Source organism: Plectropomus leopardus, chromosome 2 (assembly GCF_026936395.1).
Source record: "Plectropomus leopardus strain MGB_pleo_1.0 chromosome 2, ASM2693639v1, whole genome shotgun sequence".
NCBI lineage: Eukaryota > Metazoa > Chordata > Actinopteri > Perciformes > Serranidae > Plectropomus > Plectropomus leopardus.
The window spans coordinates 12,263,611-12,284,948 of NC_142177.1; the positions used below are offsets into that span (position 1 = coordinate 12,263,611).

Below are 21,338 nucleotides of genomic sequence, written 5' to 3' on the forward strand. Positions count from 1 at the left end.
GCCCGCTACAATATTATCATACGGCACCAAATATTGTTTTTCAATTTTTGGAGCTGTACCATTTATTAGGATGCTGTTTGAATATATAGTGTTTGGTTATTCATTGCAACGCACTCTCGGGGGCGCAGAGCACACAGACGGAGCAGCACTGTGGAAATGAAACTCAACTGTTCATGACGCTGGGTCTAAAAGGTTGCTTTCACTCACTTCGGCAACAGCTGCTCAGTTCTCATCGGATTAATTGATCAGTTATTATACCCACTTATGAAACTCCATTGAGTGCTGCTTATGAAAATTAAACTCATAAAGAGTTTCACTTAAACCCTCCAGAATTTAGAGAGGGAAACAGGAGGACACCATAGTGATACAAAGGGACACAAACAATAATAAACAAATTATGTAAAGTTTGCAGACCTACTGCCACACATAGATTATAGATTCTAATTCTTTGGGAAACATTGTTTTTCTCTGAGCACAGAATTTTGCCTTATGTCCCCAAGTGGGTTAATTTGAGCATATTGTCTTCTAGAGTTGTCACAATAACGGCAATATTGCAATACTGTGCTTTTGACACGCCCACCACATTGCTCTCTGTGTTCTGCATTTAACAGTGGGCAAGTATTTGTTTTAAAACTGTGTCATCTTTGTCATTTAAAAAGCAACAATATATCTGATAATAGCCAAACAACAAAGCATTAAAATCGGTATAAATTAATTTATTTGCACAAACAATAAAAGTGGTGGTTATACAGCATATTGAGCTGTTAAGCCACCCTCAGTCACCGCAGGGGAAATTTCTTCACAGCGACAGCACTATCGTCTTCACTCCAGGGCGTAATCTCATATATACAGACAGCATGTGCGATTTGAACAAAGTGAATTTTGTGAACAAGATGGATTGCACGGACCCTTAGGAACATGGGCAGGTGACAAAATTTACATAATGTGTGTAGTTACTCAATTCATCCCTGTCGCTCTTGAACATGATTGAAAAACATACACTGTCATACTAACTTTTCATGAGGTGGCCAAATAATGTAATTCTATCATTACGCCAGATTGTTCGCACAGTCCCACATCTTCGGTATACGTAGTAACCACTATTGATGATGCAATGTGACAGCCCTGTTAAAAATGGAATTACATAAATGTTAAATATTGAAGCAAACAGGCTAGAGTTTATCAATGCTGAACAAATTTGAATCTTATTATTCTGTCATATCTCACTTGTTGTTCCCCCCCAGTGATTAATTAGTTAATTACTGCATTAACAATTAATGATGTTTCTTTGAAAATAGAGATGCGATCTGACATTTTGAACTTATTTAACTGATAGAGGTATGCAGTTAATCGTCATCTACTTGTTATCAAAGTACTACATCAAATACAAACTTAAGAGCTGTTGTGTTTATTGAGAGAGAAGACAGCACATATTGTGCTCCCTATTTATTAGGGTTACCTGCTTTTAATAAAGTTGGAGTGACTTCTGCTTTGACATAAATGAATCAAACTCTAGGGCAAGAAAACAAATTAAACTGAGCAGCCAGACAGAAAGAAGAACTTATTATCCCTGATATCTTTTCCAGATCAGATCTTCTGTTTGAAGAGGAAATGTGTTTTTTTTAACATCTTATCATGCTCCCTTCATTAATTTTTTCAATTTGACTCATTTCTATTACCTCCTTGTTGCAAATCTTCTAACATAAAACAAACAATTGCTCCAAGGTCTAAACACAGAAAAACACAGCCACTGAAATTGCAAACAAGTAGTTTTGTGTCTGTTTTAAAGGGCGAAAGATATATTATGATACCTATCAGTCACACTTGCCTGGTGTAGAAATGTTTTTTGATGGAGAAATGTCTCACATCATCTTTGCTTCTTTCCTTTTTTTTTTTTTTTTTTTTTTACACATAATGTGTTTAATGTCTTTTATATAGGCTCTAATTTATCCAATGTAAAGGCTAATTATTGAATTATGGTCATATTGCATCAGCCAGTCTGAATGTAAAATTGCCTAACAAACAATACACCAAAGCTGTGTCGCAGTAGTGCGGGGAGGAAACATGAAGTCTAATATAAAATGAATTACAGCATCTGTTGTATCTTCTAACTATCAGATCACTTTATGAGCAGTGTGTGATGCTGCTTTCAGTTCCTCTTACCATTGCAAATGTGTCAGAGGATATTTAATTGAGCTGTGTGTGATTTTAGCAAATCCAGGCAGTTGAGATGTTGAATATGTCAGTTTAGATACTTGTTTTATAACAGTTTGAGTTGCTGGGGCTTGGGAAGGAAGTTTGATTAAGACATAAAGAGATTAAATTATTTTTATTTTTACAATCATGAGATAATAAAGCTCTAATGTATGAGATACTGCAACATGTCTTGGTTCGTGAACCCTGTGTGAATCGTTGTTTAAACATCCCTTCCTGTGATTTTAGTCTTTGAGAGAGGTTCCCTGGATCAGCTTGTGATGCTCCACAGGGGCACCCCAGCAACCCCCCCCTCCCCTCTCTGGCAAGCACATTTCCATGGAGCACGGCACCCCTGAACCATCCGTTTCACTTCACCTAGCCCCTCATACATGAGCTGCCCTGGGCACTACAGCCGTCACTTTTCATCACAGCATCAAAGACTATCCTGTCAGTTGCAGAGCAGGAGCTGCGGGGGGGAGGGGGGGTGGAAAAATATTTCTTCCTTTTCCTTTCTTCCTTCCATTCCTTCCTTCCTTCACGGAAACACTGGTTTGTTTGCACTTCAAAGACTGAAAGGACACTGACTAATTTATGAGACAAAGAAGCAACAAGTAGAAATTGCAGACATACGGAGAAAGGCTCTTTCTTCCACAGCTGCTGGGTGCCTGTGTGCTAATGTAGCCTGTGATTGACACAAACAGTCTTAGTGCTATTTCACAAATAGAGCTGGGTTTAGCGAATGGTCAGTTGTTCTGAACCTTTTGTTTCAAAGAAGATATGGCTTCAAAAACTCAATTTTGTCAACCTGCATTTCTTTTACTGCCGATATAGACATGTGTAAATATAGGGTTTGGGGGATAAATTTCCAACCTATGGAATGCGAAAAAGAGAGAATGTCTGCACTGTCCAGTTATTTGCAAAAAATGTTAGTATTTAGTAAACAACATTTCAGTTGTCAGACCTTTAGCATGTTGAATTTTATTTTTTCAATTAAATTTCATTCATTCAACCTGATGAAGGCCTGACGAAGGAAACATTTATTAAAAAATAACTTTTTTTGCAGGTAATTGGAAAGTGTAGAATTCTCTCTTTTTAGCATTTTAGGAATTTTTTGAAGGTGTGCATGAGCCTCCACATTCAAAATTTTCCAACCTGCCATTGTGAGCTGGGTTGGGTATTGTTTGAGGTTTTCTGATGCCGGTGCAAAGATTATATATTTAAAAAGGTTCCGGTGTCCAAAAGATGCCTGGACATATACTTAAACCTATACTAAAGAAAACAAACAAAGAGAAAAACACAAATAACTGTCAAAGACATGGAAAGACAGCTTTTTTTTTTTTTTATTGCAAAGGCAAATTTAAACTTGAAATCAAACAATATATTAGGCCCCTGTCCATTAGTTTCAGCTGGTAGATTAGTGGCAAGTTTACTACTTTTCACAAGCTCTCACCTTTTTTAGTGTAATAAATTTCAAAAAACAAAACGAAACTACCAAAATATCAAGAATGCAAATTAAAATCGAAAAATACAACCACACACCCTCTAAATTCAAGTTCAAGATAAGCCATATTGCCTTGTTAACTCATCATAAATCAAACTTCATTCAAACTCAACAGAAACAAACAAACAAACAAAACCTGATCAAAACCTTTTAGTCTTTCCACTGTTCCAACTATTATCAACTCTAGTTTGATCAAAATAAACCCCTAATTCATTGAGTAAAATGGGACAATATGCTGGCTTACACGCTGTTTTATCCCGCTGTCTCTCTGCCTGTTGAGCAGCGGCTCTCACTCACTCCAGATCATCAAAACAAAATCACAAAAATAACAACAGGCAACGTACACAGCCAATCGTCACTAGCCAATAAAGTCGTCCGGTTGCCTAACCCTGATGTCATACCCTTAAGCTGAGGAGATCTTTGTGAAATTTGTCTTAAATCCAACTCTTTGACTTGATTGCAAAGTGCTATCTGTAGTCCATTTTCCCTTCATCAAATATCTGCTGCAGTCTTATTCAATATGGACCTCCCAAAAGACAGAGAGGCAGCTGCGCCCACCAGCTTCCCATCAGCTTCCCATCAGCCGAGACCTTCGAGCCAGATAGAGTGCGAGGACAGGAAGAGGTTACGTACTCATGTGGAAAAGGAACCCTCTAGTAGTAATTATGCTCTCGGCCATTACTCTTTCCAGACCACTGAAAACCCCTCCAAGGAAATAAGTCTTCTAAGCTCATATTTACTATATGATCTTTGTCTCGAAGGAAACCTGCTACTGCAGTGCAGTTATTCCCCGAACAGACATTACTCTTGTGACTGCGACCCAGGCCACCAATGCAGGCTTTCCCCAGAGAGCGAGCAAAGCACTGCCACTGAATCCAGTGGAATGTAGTCTAACCTAAGAGGTAGACGTGTGTGTGTGTGTGTGTGTGTGTGTGTGTAAGAGATAGAGGGTGAGAGAATGAAAGATACATGACAGTATAAAACAGAGGGGGATAGGTGAGAGGATTGTGTTTATAAGCTATGAATAGCCTCTCCCATAGCCTGAGTAGAGACACACAGATCTAATGTATTTGTTTCTGATGAGTGTGTGTGTGTGTGTGTGTGTGTGTGTGTGTGTGTGTGTGTGTGTGTGTGTGTGTGTGTGTTGTGTGCACGTCTGTGTGTACGCATGTGTTAGCAGACAGAAGTCTCTTTGTGGAAGTGATGCCATTGGAGAGACTTGATTTATCACTCCGTGTTCGTGAAAGGAAGAAGCAGAGAGGGAGGCCGTGTGACAGCTTTATCAGTCCACTGTTCCAGACCTCCATTAGCACACCATGCCAGAGGAGGAAAACACAGATGGATGTGTGCGTGTGTGTATCTTTAGACATTTTCGGGGATGAATCCTTTCAGATGGGATTGCATTGTCCACATACTGGTGTTTACATTTGCTCATCTTGTATTCCTGCTTGGATTTCTTTGTAATCTTTCTTTTGTTTTTAGACGTTGTCTTCTGGTGACAGGGACTCATTTGTGTGTGTATATATGAATTTTAGCTTTCTAGATGACCTTCAATTTCTTTTCATTTGATTCATTCAGCCTGACATGATGTTCATGTTAGCTGATTCCTTGTTGAAAGGAGGGAGGTATTGGGTTTTTTGTCTGAAACGGTTGCAAATGACATACCTGTCCAGTCTACTTCACTTCTGTCAAGCTGTGAAGTTGCTGTTGCTTGTGAATTGCTCACATTTTTTCCCCAAAATCAAGTAAAGTTAGTCAGTCAGTCATTATTTGCTGTATGTAAGGCAACTTAAACCAATCTGTATAGCTGTACTGTCATCATCCATGTTTGTAGCCCTGCAGTGCCAGTTTTTCAGGCATTTTTATGACACTAGTCATGAATAGGCATGTTTTGATAGCAGTTCAGTTTAGTTAACCACACACCTAGCAGTATGTTGGTGTTAATATTTATTAATACCTAAGAACCTTTTTGATTTGGGCAGTAAGTAAAGAAAAATTCTCTGTGATAACCTCCTGTAAACTTTGCCCAGTCACTATGGTAAGTCTAAAAGCATAGATGAGCATAAACAATGTATCTGATGTTTGAAACTGCACCTGTTACAAGCAAAACAATCCAAACACACAGGCAGTCAACAACATAAAATGCAGTGTTCACAAAGCTGAAAACTCAGTTGTCACAAACTGAACAAAATGACGTGGTTTTTTCCAGAGGAGCCTAAAACACAAGAGTCTTATCACACAGAAATGTCGCCTAGAGCAGACGCCAACTGGAGCCGTTACAGCATTTTGTTTCAGGGCCTGCGTTCATGTGCATCTGCATATCCGATAGGTAATGATGAGGCACAGTGGAGCACGGCTCACTCACAGTCGGTGTTGGAAATAGCTGGTAGTCATACCAACGGAAAGAGATGTGCAGATTTATGACAGGTGAGGTGAGGGGGAATAGAGAGAGAGTGGAGATGAGAGGCAGAAAATGGGAAAAGATGAGTATAAAGAAATAGATGCAGTCAGACAGACACACCTGGCCTGCAGAGAGAATCCAATTGTTAAATTTTCAAACCTGCTGGAGAAGTCAGGATAGATGAGCTGAATAAAAATCCTCCTTTCCAAAACAGCTCTCTCTCTGAGCTGCTCTTGAGCAAGGCACATTAGCTCGGCCACTGATAGTAGAGGAGTATGATTGAGCTGGATGACTCACAGCAGGTGTCAGTGTGTATCACTGCATCTGGATGAATAATGAGGCAATGTTTTGCTGACACAGGCATCTCATCCAGGGACGGAAAAATACACAAGAAGTGTCACAAACTCACAGCTTCTACTGCCAGTCTGAACTGAATCTTAAAGCAGCAATGTGCCCTTTACGAACACATAAATCAATTGTGTTGAACTGGGAAGAAAGCCAGTAGAATTCATTATTCTGACAAATGTAAGCAGATCTTGAGCTTTGAGTTAAAATTAGGTCTGAGAGAGGTTAAAAGGGCAGAGAAGAGATGATCCAACCCTGGAGAATATGATTATTATTTTAGGAGTGAAGGGATCCATCAGGGATCATATCAATAAAATTTAAAAATAAAAAATGTCTTCCTCAAGAGCAAATAGTCTAAATATCTTTAGATTTTTGGATATCATAAACTGTTCTAATATCAAAGATCAGGTTCTGTTGCACCTCCTCACTCACCTGTCTCTCACAAACATTGCTTATGGCCATTTGAAATCCCATAATGAAGTTTCTCACCTTCTCTGATGAGCTCAAACACATCTCCGGCACAAGCTGCAAGCAACACTACGTTTGGGGTACTGAGGCATGGCTGAAGGCCATATTTGCAGCCCCCGCTCCCAGTATGACTTCCCAGCATGTTGCGCATTTCATAATTATCTGAACAGCCCACAATGTAGCGCTTAAAGTATAAGATGGTTGCTTGTATTTTTGTTTTGCAATTTCATAGGTGATTTGTGCTATTTCACTTTCATTATAAAAGGTGAGAAGGAACATTTTAAAAGGATGTGGGATTTAAAAGTTTGGAAGGAAACTGCTGTTAAACCCACATAGACATCAGCGTGACTTGCCTGTGTGTGTGTGTGCGTGTGTGTGTGTTCTGTTTTGTCCTGTTTATTTTTTATTTTTACTTTTTGCAGAAGGTGAGTTTGGACAAAGCTTACTGAGAACTAAAAATAATAATTAAATTTGTTCCCAGCCCTGAGCACACTCATACTCATGCATCTGTATACTAAAGGTGGGATTGGCCAACGCTCATTAGAATACCTTCAAATTCATGTGCAGCTATGCAAGGGAAATAAATAACAAATAAGGCATGCTGCTTATCTAGATGGCAAACCCTGTACACTGCATATATATACTGTAGATGGACAATGCATCTAGACTTCCCATCTTTCACTGGTGACGTAATTTTGAGGAAGAGTCTGCGCAGTAGCAATCAGCAGTTAGAGCCGTGGTATAATTTCCCACCCATACACCTAGCTGACCCAGTCGCAAGCAGCAACATTGATCACAAGCACATTGATTGACACACACTGCTGTAAATTATTATGTCACACCTACTTTTTATAGCATCAAAAAACTACTAAAAACCAAGCAGCAACCACTGAGGCTGAAAAATCAAGCCAACGCGCACTTGCCAAACCTGCAATCTTTGAATGGACACTTTGAGGCTGGCCCTGGAAGTGAGTTGATCCATATAGACCCCTATGTCTAGCTTTACAGCAGAAATCAACATTTTTACAGAGGCCTGGTACAAAAAATGTTTTTGGTCTCCATAGCTAATCTCTCCATTCATGACAGCTGTACAGCGGATTTTTATATAACTCACCTATTTACATTCATATAAGGCTTTAGGTTATGCATATTTCAGGATGGAGCCACTTGAGTGACAGCCTGACTGCAAGGTGTTGCCATAGTCTAATCTAATTGAATTTGTACCACAGTATCGGTTTTCGTGACACCCCTACATATTAGTTAGGCCTTGGGCAGTATCACAGAATTGCAGTAAACCAGGGTATTTAGAAATGCTGATGTATGCTCTGTATTCCAGTGACATCATAAATACAGGCACTCCTCTTTCTATTAAACTCACTGTATGTAATGCACAACACGCATCACCAGAGCTCAGTCTCTGGTCTCTACTGGTGGAAAAGGCAGCCGAGCTGAAAGACACTGTGACACCTAGTGGTGAAGGGAGACGTTACAGGACTGCAAACAGCTGGCATCCAACAACAGCAGAGAGAAACTGTGAGGAAAAACAGCTTGTTTTTTTTCATCTAACTTGATGAATTAAGGATTAATTTTAAACAAACAGGAGCTGGTGATTGTTGTAACAGTGGAGTTACTAATTAGATTACTACCAAGAGTAACCAAAACAGTTTGCGTTAGTTTCATTTTTTTTTTTGAATATGAATGAAGTGTGTTTTAACAAGGCAAGTAAGCTGCGTCAGTCTTCTGTGACCAAGAGAAAGAGAAAATTCAGGAAGGTATGAAATTATACATACCTCCATAGCCTATAAACAGTCATATCTGAACAACACTAAGCATAATAACAGCAAGTTTATTCAGTGTGTAGAACTGTGTTAAAAGTCCAAGGTGTTTGGACTCAAGCTGATATGCTGAGATTTTGAGATATCCACCTCTGAAACATGGCACAGCCAATGGAAGCAATGATTTGACTTGTGCCCAAAACAATTCAGGTGATCAGGCAAGTTTTGTTTGTGGTGCTCAAGGTATTGACAAATTACATCTGACATTTGCAGTTGGGTTTTAGTGGAGCTACTTTCTAACAAAGAAATAACCCAAATGAAAACTGCCAGAGAGGTCTGTTATTTAAGAGTAACCAGAATATTGCTTGTGGAAAGGAAAGTTGCTGTAGAGTTTTCTAAAAGTTGTACTTCGATGATGGCAAACAAATATCCATTTACCACCATTGTTTTTAAGTTTCAGAGGCAGAGATTGTAAAACCAGTCAGTATGCTTTAGATGTCCACTACAGGCAGATAATCTCTAATCTCTAAAACTGCATCAGTTAGCTAACTATTGATAATTCCAATACACTTTATAAATAGAATTATATCCCTTCTCAAAAGCTCTTATTGTTGCAGATTTTACAATATCTGTCACTTCATCCAGGAGCGCCTGCGGCCAACTGTTGTAGACATGGAGGCGATGGTGTCAGGCTTGGTTTGTCATCATACCCAGCTGGGTATCCCACCTCTGTTCACATGCCTCTATTCACATTCACAAATAATTTTCCTTCCATTTCGCTACTGTGCTCTAGTAATCTACTCTGACATTCAGGGAATATCGAAACGGTAAAAGGCCAAGCATGCTCAAACACTCCTCCTCCACATTTCTCCCTCCTAACATCTTTCTAATGTTTTCTCTGTGCTGTTAATCATGACTCCACTTTCCTCTCCTTTGTCTCCTGATGTGATTCAACTTCCTTGCATTGTGCTCTCCTCCATGGTTCCTAATAACATGGTGTCCACATCTGTACCCCTATATAGGCTTACATAATCCATTTTCTGAACCAGTAGTGTCACATGGGTAAGACACAGCCAACAATAAGTGGGTATTGCAGCACCTTTTCAGTAGAATATAATGCATAAACTGTAAAACAAAGTTACAGCAACAGTATGCTGCAGTGGCTGACTGTAGCAGCCTCGAGGGTAAAGGGGAAAAGCAAACATGCAGTCTGAATGTTTTGAGTTTGAGTGATGCTGTGAGGAAAAATTGAAGTGAATGACAAGAATTGTCCTCTGGGTGCTTGTCTGTCATCAATGTACCCCCGAATGAGCTATTTAACCCCCATCTGCTTCAGTAGAGCTTCTCTGTGGGCCTCAGTTGAAAACTGTGATGTTTTATAGTGAGCTCCATGATGCAAACTGTGCAGATGCAGGGAGTGCCTTGCAGGAAAACAGTGTGTGTCCAACAGACTTGAATTAATGAAACCAATAAAAAACACAATATTCTCCCTTGTTAAATTGCTACGCCCAAGGTTTCATAATTTGTTTTTCACTCACAAGATGTAGGGTGCCTTGTTGTTTCTTGTCTGTGCTGAGGGTTTGAGGTTGGTGGTTAAGCTTGGCTGTTCTTGATAGGTTAATAAGGTTTTTCTAATGTGATCTGAGTTGATTTGTACATTTTTCCTTTTTCTTTTCTCAGTCTGTCTCTGCGATATCTTCTCTGATTGTTTATGTGCTTTGTTGCATCATGGGGTTTTATAGCTGATTTCTGATTGTTGTATTGGACTCTTTTAGTCATTCTTTAAATAAATACTGTATATGATGAATGGTTCAAAGTAGGTTTGAGCATTTGAAGAGAAAAGATGAAATATGTCAGTAGTGTGCTTTATAAGACTTGTTGTTTATTTATTAATGTTCAAAAGGAAGTATTTACCATAGCTTCAGATTGTGACAAAAGAAAATGAAAGGCCACAAAAAGCATGTTACATAAAGCCCTGACCGTACGTCCGTCTTACTGTTGTGAATACATTATCTCAAGAATGCTTTGAGGGAATTTCTCGAAATTTAGCACCAATATTCGCTTAGACTCAAGGATGAACTGTTTAGGATTTGGTGGTCAAAGGTCAAGGTCACTCTGACCTTGCATCCATCTCATTCTTGTGAATATGATATCTTATGGAACACCTGGAGGGGGTTGGCTGCGGTCGGCAAGATGTTACTAACATTTGTTGTTTGCCTGTGTTTGTACTTTTGGACCTGCTGTGGAGAAGGTCCATGTTCGGCACAGTTTGGCAAGGCATGGGGCATCTAAACTGATAATTGAAATACAAATGTGCAGGGCATGGCTTGATTCGGTGTGGCCAAAACCAGTGATAAAACAGTATTGGACTCAAGGATGAACTCATTAGATTTAGATTTTTTTTATTCATTTATTTTTTAAATTTAATAAATAATTTATTTATTTAGTTTTTTATTTATTTTACATTTATTTAAATAATAAATACATTTAAATTTTATTTTTTAATTGAAATTTGGCACAAACTTTTACTTTGACTTGAAAATGAACTGATTCAGTTTTGGTGGTCAAAGGTCAAAGGTCAAGGTCACAATGACCTTGTTTCCATCTCATTCTTGTGTACACAGTATTTCAAGAACCTTGGGGAAATTTTTCAAATTTCACAAAAATATCCACTTAGTCTTCCAAATTGGCTTATTAGAACTTGGTGGCTTAAGTTCATAGTCACTATGACCTCATAAAACATGTTTTTCAACTCAATCATTTGTATGTTAAAATTTCACACAAATGTCTCATGGATTAAAATGATGAGGTGCTGGCATTTTATACACAAGAGGTCAAAGGTCAACTTGTCTATGACAGCATAATGTTCTGCAAAGACACTCTTTAGGCCATTACTCACCATCATATCTGAGGAACAGATACATTTTGTCAGATCCTGAATTGGTGACACTAATGTCAGGTGCCCATCTTAAAATTTGCCGATTCTATAGATCTTCTGTGCTACCTGGTGGAAGATATCTATGTTTTCACAAACATAGATATATAAACTGTAATTTCAACTTGACTGGTGCACGGAGGCATACAACATCGTTGCAGTAATTCTTGTTACAATTTATCCAAAGCAGGACATGAGTGTCTTTGTCAAATGTAATAATCCATCTAACAGTAACCATGTCAAGCAACCATGAATGTCTATACAATCTATGGCAATCCATCTTGTAGAGGGTGAGATATTTCACTGAATACAAATGTAACCTGCTGCTGGCACCGAATGAAGAGTCAGGGGATCACGAAATTCTGTCAACAAAGTTGAATCAACATCTCCCTGCCTGAGAGTAAACAAAAATGTATTGCTGAAAGCTTTGCAAAGGTAGTGCCTGTCGCTGTGCCCATGACCCATGGATGTCAGAGATGTTTTGTGAATTACTGATAAAACTCTCCACCAAAGACACGGCTGCTTGCAGCAATATTGCTGTGAGATGACAAACACAGAATATATCAAAAACAAGAAAAATAGCTGAATGACCAAATTATTTTTAAATGCGTAGATGGTAGTCCGGTGCAGCTATTTGTCGTTTCCTATAAAGCAATAAGCATGGGTTCAACTTAAGCAGGAAAATTAGCTGGTAATCAAACTGTTTGCAATACGACCTTCTTTCCACTGTTATCAGCAAACCTGCAATTGACTGCGATAAGCTATTCCCTGCACTGACAGGCTTTTTTTTTCCACTGCAAGCACAGCAAAACCTGAAGGATCCTTTGCACAATTAATTTCTCACTTGTTTAAACATTTTGTTTGCAGTCAAACTAGAACAGAACAGCAGCAGCATGCTAAATTAGCTAGTGAGATGTTTGGGTAATTCCAAGTTGTATCGCTTATGATAATATAATAGGTCACATTTCCTTCTCAACAGTGAGGTGCTGTGTACGCTAAATGCAGGAAAATGTCTCTCCGCATCTCTAACACACACATGCACATAGACTCACTGGCCAGCATTTCACCAACAACCTCTTAAAGTAATATGGCTCCCAGGGGTGAAAAAACAATAATAAAGAAAAACTTCACTCTTCCAACCAAGATTTTTACAAGATCTTGCCTTGTCATTACAATCAGAAATGTCAGGGGCCAGATATATAAAACCCTGTGTATACATAAAGTTTTAGCCTCCACAAAGGCAGAAATATGCTTACACCCTCTCTGCGTCAGCTTTCAAAGCCATGTGTATGCATGGTTGTGTTTTATGAATCCCACTCTTTATTAAAAATTGCACATGTGCACAAGCCTAATTTCCTCCCCTACATACAGACACAACACCATTAATCACCTGTTTTAATATCTAACACATTTTCCCCCAATGTGTGACTTAGCCACAAAACAACTCCATCCTTACTCATACCAATTCTTACAGCTGTGGCTATTAATAGCAACCATACGGTTATTAATTCATCATTATACATGCATCTGTGAATCATCATCATCATTGATTTCTTGATCATCATCCAGTACTTAAAAATAAAAGGAAATGGATTAAAAAAAAAACATAAGAATGCTCAACTGTGAATACTTAATTGGCAGTCTAACACCTGTTCCTAAGTGCATGCCAAATAAGCAAGTGTCAGTGACTTAATCAGTGTGATTGCATTGATTTCTGTTGGACTGTCCTGAGTGCCCAGGAGTGACAGCACAATGTGGTGTGTTGTTTTTAGCTATACTTTTGTCTTTTTTTTCTGTCGCTGGTGTTGGAAGTGCTCCAATGGGCAAGGAACAGCTGATTTACAAGGCTGAATTGAGGAATTATTTATACAGTATCTCCATTTCACGTGGTATGGTGTATAGTAGTGGTATGATAGAAGAGACAAAAGTGGTGCTACTCTGCCAGCGGGATTCCTGACACGGCTCTGTGTGTGCATTGTGTTTGTGTTTTCTAGCATTTTCCCTTAGTTACTTTTTTAACAGTCCCGTTTTTGTATAATTCTGCCATGTGTTTTTAATGTGGTTTAAATGTGAGTTATGTGTTTTGTTGGGCCTTGTCAAAGAATTTCTGTCTTGAGACAAGATAATAAAGTTTATCTATTCTATCCTACTCTAACATTCAGTGTGGACAGACAGCTTCAAATGTAACGTGATGCTGCACAGTAGTCAGATGCTCGCTTGCTGTTAGGACACATAGTAATTACCAAAAGAATAATGTCATTGAGCTCACAAATGCAATGAATTAAAAAACTATTGTAAATGTCACCTTGATTGGCATGTTATAGTGTAGATATGTGTAAAGTCTGCAGAAAAATCTCAGATACACACAGTCCAATCTGCCAACAACGAAAAAGAATAATTATGCATATTACATCTCTTCTAACATACATTTTCACTGCATTTTCTGTTTTTATAAATAGGTCTGCCAGGTTACATGTGGAAGACTGTGTATTCTTTCATATTTTTAAAAAATATTAACTAGCAAAGGAAACAAAGGGCATCATGCAGCAGGCTTTTGTCACTGCACTGCTGGTTTAAATAGTTTTTCTATGTAAATATAAATGACAAGAGAATGTTAACCTCTTTAATAAAATATGCATTTGAGGCCTGTGGCAAGAGAGGACTGTAAAATCTGAAGCAATCATAAAAGAGCAAAGCGCCTTTGATGTTCAGATGAAACAAATGTCTTGTTTGGCGGAAGGGCTCTGTTTCTTTCCCTCTATCACACACACACACACACACACACACACGCTATGAATACATCTCATTAACATTTAAGGAAGTAGAGAGTTCAAAAGTTGCTTCACGTTATAAACATAAAACCCTGTAAATTAGAAAAAGGAGCAAGGAGCAATAACAACTAATAACATAACATTAATTATGGCTCGGTTCTGTTAAAGAGGCCCACCAAGCCTTACAGCTAGCTAGCACACACAATCCACTGACACCGAACCCCAACACAGAAAAATCATCAAAATGATATAAGCTTTTACTGCTTTACTATGGGAAAATATCTACTTGATGCTATCTGTTTGATATCTAATATCAAACCCTTGTTGAAGGTTTTGTTGAAAAAAACACAACATTTATCTAGTAAAGATAAGCTAGAGTTAAAAATGCAAATAGAAACATCTTAATTTTATCACCGATCAGTGTCTGCACAGTCAGCTTAACAAGTTATCCCAATCTAGCAAACACATGACAGGAAGTTAATGATGGTTAATCACAATTGCCTTACAATACACCTGCTGAGTGAATGAGAAGTTAGTTGATGTTGTCAAGGAAACAGACATTACTCACGGCACTTGTTAACAGGCCACAGACGGACCGCCTGGCTGGACTTTTAAGTACCAACGCTACTTAATGTTACACCACAGAAGTTACAGCAGATGTAACACATTTGTGGAATTTATAAATCTGTATAGACTCACTCATTCCCAGTGTGTCCTGTTCATTTCAGGCATTCTGTTAGTGGGCATGTAGTGGATGGAGCTGTCCTACATTGGTGTTGCAGTCTCTACATGTTTTTGATTTTTCCGAAATTCACAACTTAATAGCTGAGTAGCTGAGTGCCTCATTGATCCAAAGGATGCCATGTGGTTTGGCTGACTTCATCAAAGGCAGAATGATCTGTTATTTATAACTTTATGACAGGAGAGAGAGGTTACGCATGCACAGCTCTGAGCATGCCTGTGTATACACATATTCTGCTTTTATAGTCATGTATGCACACACATACTCTGGCATATAATCCAAAATAATTTGCCTGTGTCTGGAAGGCTTTGTGTGTGTTTCCTGTGTGCTTCAGTGGCCTCACAGAGAATCTGTAAATAATACAGTGCAGTAAACAAAGGCTGACGAGAGCCACACATTCTGATACATTCATTACAAGTCGATGTTAATTACCCTGTGCCCTGCAATACCATTCAACCGTCTCAAGACAGTGATACCAGAATACACAAATTAACAAGTATCTGCAAAATCGATCAGTGCTGAGCCTCTGAGACATAGAGACCATTGGGAACAACGCTGGGCTGTGCAGCTATTCTTGCATTGATGGAAAAGACTGTTCGGCATCAGTTACAAAATGAAGGGCTGTAAAAGTGGATAAATTCTCTAGAATCCCACACACTACAAAAATCACTAAGGGATCAGTGAGCTGAGCTTGGATCAGAGTACACTTGACTCTAAAGTCCAGCTTGTTTGATTAGTGTGAACAGTGTGTACCTTACCTAAGCGTGGTATGTCAGTTCTTGCTGGGGTCCACTTGGTCTCAAGTTGATACAGTACATCCCTCGCTAGGGATGATAACAATTAATCGATGACCAATTAATTAAATCTTTAGAATTGTATTGAACATGGGAAATTTAATTTGTTGATTGATAGGCAATGCATTGCTTTCCAAGTATAAGCAATATGTTGCGGTGAGCTTTGATTGAGGAAAAAATGCATTTGGTATTGTTAAAAATAAGCAAAGTTTTTATGTTATTTTCAAAGTAACAACTGATTAATTTTACCAATAATAGATTAAGAAAGTGCTCACAATTTATAACCCTAGCACTAGCTTGTGGTTTGTATCATGTGTGAAAACCAACTGTACCAAAACGACCAAAAGAGGTGAACTGCTATTTAATGTGAGTAACAGTCAGTGAATAAAGTGGCAAAGACATTTCTTAATGTTCCTGGTCTCCAAAATTTGCATATAAGTGTCGCATGCGCCAATGTCATCCTCTGAACTGCACAGTCAAGGGTAATAAAATAGGGAGGCAGGCGAGGGGATCATTCTTGACATTGTCTCCAAAATATAATCCATTGTAATAGTGGACCATTGTATTGGCTTGGGATCTTGGGATTCACGCTTCTTTCTACAATGTAGTGACACCATAAACAAATGCGATGTAGATGATGATGCAAGTGCTCTCTGGTACGAAATAATACTTATAACGTTAGAGATCAGAATCAGTTGTACCCAAAATGAAGAAGCTGTAAGAATTGTGCCAAAATATGATTTCTGTCTCATTCATTTGTCAGTTATCTTAACGAAATACAGTATGTGTTTTTGTTATGAGCATGTTTCACTGAAGATTTGTTGTGGCCAGATTTCACTGGAATGAATAGATCCCATCAGGTTTTGGGCAGTATTATGGTATACCAACGGTATGATTTTCATTACCATCAAAAAGAGGGATGCTCCTCTTTCTGTTAAAATCATACGAAATCATTCATTATGCTGTATTGTTGTTGTATAGTGTTGTTTGAGTGCACAGTAAAATGTGTTTTGTGATGACTTGATAAAGCAATTATGCCAGTTTTAGAAAACAGGTCTAGGAATATTACCTTTCTTGACTTTTTGTGAGCTTATACTGTTTGCCAGTATTGCCAGTCAAGGGTAGCGCCACACACAAATCCAGTCATATTTTTTTTTAAATAAGATACAACCCAATGCGTTTTGGAATGCATAATGCAATGTTTATTTACACTGCTTTTCAATATTTTCATTACATATTGTCTTCAGTCTGCTTCTTCACTTCTATTCTAATGCTTATTTTTTCATAATTCCTGGTGATATGCTTCTATGCACAATCTGGACTGGCAATTCTGGGTTCTTTCATGTTTCCTCATCATCATCAGGTGTTTCCGTCTCTGTCTGGATGTCTGTGTGCCTCAAATACACAAGCACTTTCTGGGTACATCACCTTTTCTCTTCCTCTCTGTCTCTCTCACTCTGTCTTTTCCTTTAGGAACCTTTTTCACATAATGAAAATCAGCTGCTGCCTAATTAAACAAGCACTAATTTCAGGAAGATTAAAGCCATTACAATTAGCCAGAGAAAAGAGAACACGGAAAAAAGAATAGGATGAACTCTTATGCATTCATATGCCATTTAACCAAGGAACAGGATTTCTGCAATCAATTACTTAAATGTGTATGGCTCTGAATGTGTGTGTTTGTGTGTGTGTGCATGTAAATGCTTAGAAGGGAACACGATTATCTCGAGTCAATGTTGTTGTGTATTTATGATGTAATGCATACATTTAGGTTGGAGAGAGACAGCCAGAGAGACTGATAGTTTAAAAGCCTAATGCTACCAAAGATCCCTTCACTCACCTCTTAGACAAATATTTATTCCATTTTATGTGTCTTCTGTGTGCAGGTGAAAAGTGAAGCAGAGGACCAGTTGAGACAAACATGAAAAACAAACACATGCTCTGAAATATTCTCTCCATGACTCAGCACAGCTTAAACAAATGTCTTGACATTTCCAAGCAATGAAATATAAATCACTCTTCATTTCCACAGAAACAGGAAAACAAACTCCACTGGGTAGCACATCTACCAGAGCAATGCATCACTTTATGCTGGTGGTGCTCAGTGGGCTGCTGTGTGTATTTCTCGCTGCTCCTCCACCTCAGTAACTCTCCCCGCAAAGAGGGGTTAAAAAAAGCACTGCACAACCTCACCAGCATAACTTTAAAAGTTGCTGATCAACACTTTTATTCGAGTTCACATAAACCTTAAATCCTGAATGTAATCTTACTGGAGGTTAATATCTGTCGGTCTTTGAATTTGAGGAAGCTGTTTTACATATTCAGTAAAATCACAGAACGGAACTGATCCCCATATCTGATTCATGAAAGTGTGTCAAAAATAAACCTATTACTTTCTATGATCAGTTATTAAAGGAGATGAACGCGACATTCAGAGTGTATCTGCAATTCAGAATGTGAGCTGAAAATGCCTGCACATGGAGGTGGCTGAGCGAGTTGGCAGGTTGCAGCTAATGGTGCTAACAGCTAACGATGTGAGCAGTGCAAACAGTATTAACTGTGCGAACAGTGGTAACTGCTTGAACAGTGCTGAATGCATGAACAGTGCTAACTGAGCAAACAGTTCTATCTGCGTGAATAGTGCTAACTGTGTACAGTGCTAACTGTGCAAACTGTGCTTACTGAGTGAACAGAGCTAACTGCATGAACAGTGCTAACTATGTAAACCGCACTAATTCCACAAATGCTTACTGCATGGACTGTGCTTACAATGCAAACAGTGCTAACTACATGGAAAGTGCTAACAATCACAACAGTGCTTAAAGTGTTAGTCAAGGGACAAAATGGAGGTTGGGTGTTGCGTAATAATGACGACACTGTTGCCATTATCAAGGGTAACTGCTGTATTAACGCAGTGATTAGCCAAACAGTGGGATACAGAAACAGAAACTGACATATATGCACGGCCAGACCGTTGTGCCACAATAACACAGAGAAACTGGGACTACAACACACACAGGCAGAGCATGATTTTATTCTCTGGATAGACACCATCTATCCATGGTATCTTAACATACCAAATAGTTGTTTGCTGCTATATTGATGCCCTGAATGTTGCATACAGAACCTTAAATGCGATAAAATGAATATCGTGTGAAACAAACAGATGCTGTACTGTCTGCATGCTACACCCAGGGTTGTGCTAGTTTGGTGGACTTTATTTTTGCTGCCTTTAAATAAAGATTAAAGGCTGCCATAAGAATAAAATTTGGCAACCAGTTGTTTTATCTCTCAGCTGCAGAGTGTCTCAAATTAAAAATGAATTATTTGGCAAGAGCTCTATTTCCTTTTATAACCATATAACCATATAAAGTCTAAGCGCAGAAAAAAAATAGTTTGATATTAAACTTGTAATAACATTGTTGAGGTTTATGCTCTCAAAATAGAGGCTCAAGGCGCACTCATATCTGCACTGCTAATGTCCCCTTAAGCAACATCAATAGTCTATGCATGCACTGTGGGGAAAAGACACACGCAGTGTCACAAAATGTTTTTGCAACAGTTCTGCAACTGTGTCATCATCAGGGATGTACTCTGGGGAGAGACATTTTTGGTATGCTCCTGTGCACTTTGCCAATATAATTATTCTTAATGCGTACATCTGCAGCATCTGCCTCTCTGTACATTTCTGATGATGACCAAGTACAGACCAAGTAACACTAGATGCAATAGATAGATAGCTGGATAGATCAAGTTTATTATCATTCCAAATATTCATTCAACAGTGCACATGGAATGAAATTTTGCTGCAGCTGGCTCTGTAAAAATAATAAAATTGCGTTAACTTACAAAAGAAGAAACACTAAATAAAGAAACACTGTTTATAAAAATAGAATAAATAGAATGACTGACGTGTGAAACATTTATAGACAAGCTATGCACTCAAAACATCATGTACCTGAAATAAAGATAAAGCACAGAAAAGAAAACCTGATGGAAACCAAATAGTCTAGGCTAATTAACTAGAACGACACTTGGAGAGCGACTTCCACCTAGGCCAAATGTCCTATCTCGCAATGTTGTGAGAATGACAATAATTCATGTATCTGTCTCGTGATTTCATCTACAAAATGTAATGATTTCTTCCTTGACCCTTGCTACACTCTGCCACTGAATTACATAAAAATCAGGCTGGAAGGTTTTCTGTGATCCTAGTGACAAACAGGCAAAGAAGCCAAGAATCAAGCAGGTGGAGTGGAGGTAATAAAATAAGAAAGAATCAGAAAATGCATAGACCAGGGACCAATGCTCCCCTCCCTGCTTTCTATCCCCTTCTGGCACCATTGCTTGGACCACACTCATGTATGAACTCGGCCTTCATTGTGATCTATACTCCACACCTGTAAAGTTTTATGACTGATGACGTTCAGGATGAGAAAATCTATCCACAAACAGACAGACAGACATATAAACATCTGACAAAATACTCAAAAACAGCATCTGTGGTAGATCCACAATAATAGGTGTCTTTAGGATCACATTTTGCCATGATGATGCACACACACACACACACACACACACACACACACACACACACACACACGCACGCACGCACGCACGCACGCACACACACACACACACACACAGAATCACAAACTTTAAACAATACCAGCCCATGTCCTCTTTTTAAACATGTTGGCATAAGCAATTTAGGATTTATTCCAGCAATCCACATCTTGTCCAAATGAATCTTATAAATTTGGTGATCTGAAGTATATACTGTATGTTGAGAAAATTCTCGTAGTAAGGAAAGCTTTATTTATGTAGCACTTTTTAAATACACATAGTTACAAAGTGCTTTACACATATTTTCAAATACAAAATAAATGAGTGAATGACTTAACTAATCAAGTTCTAATAAATCATTATATAAAAAGAAGCTCAATGAGGGGCAGACATAACCAAAACAAACAAACAATAACATAGCAAATTTTGTATAAACAGTATAAAGGTGTGTTTTTAATAGACACGCTTAACAGTGTAAAAACCCACTTGAGTATCTAAAGCTTCATTGTCAAAAAGGTAAAAAACAAGTCTGTTTTCCAAGCTCATGAAACTGATTATGGTTGGTCATGATTATGGTTTTCACATGCATGCAGATGGTGTAGTTAAGATATTGCATATACAATAAGAGATGCATACTGGCCCCTCTGTGGACCCTTGTGCCCTGTCATTACAAAGAAATCATTTCATTTAGCTCTACACATAAATCAGTAGCTAAGCCTGACATCTCTTCTATATGTGCTTCCTCATGATATTATTGATGTAAATATATATCTTTTGAGGGAACATTTAGACATTTAAAGTAATTAATATGCACCTCTATAAATTAGTCTCAACAGATCAATGA

General features: G+C 38.4%; 1 protein-coding gene across 2 annotated transcripts in view; it reads right to left on the bottom strand.

Annotated features, from left to right (window-relative positions):
* Positions 1–21,338, bottom strand: part of cpne5b (copine Vb) — a 144,962-nt gene that overhangs the window by 74,657 nt on the left and 48,967 nt on the right. The window lies entirely within an intron of this gene.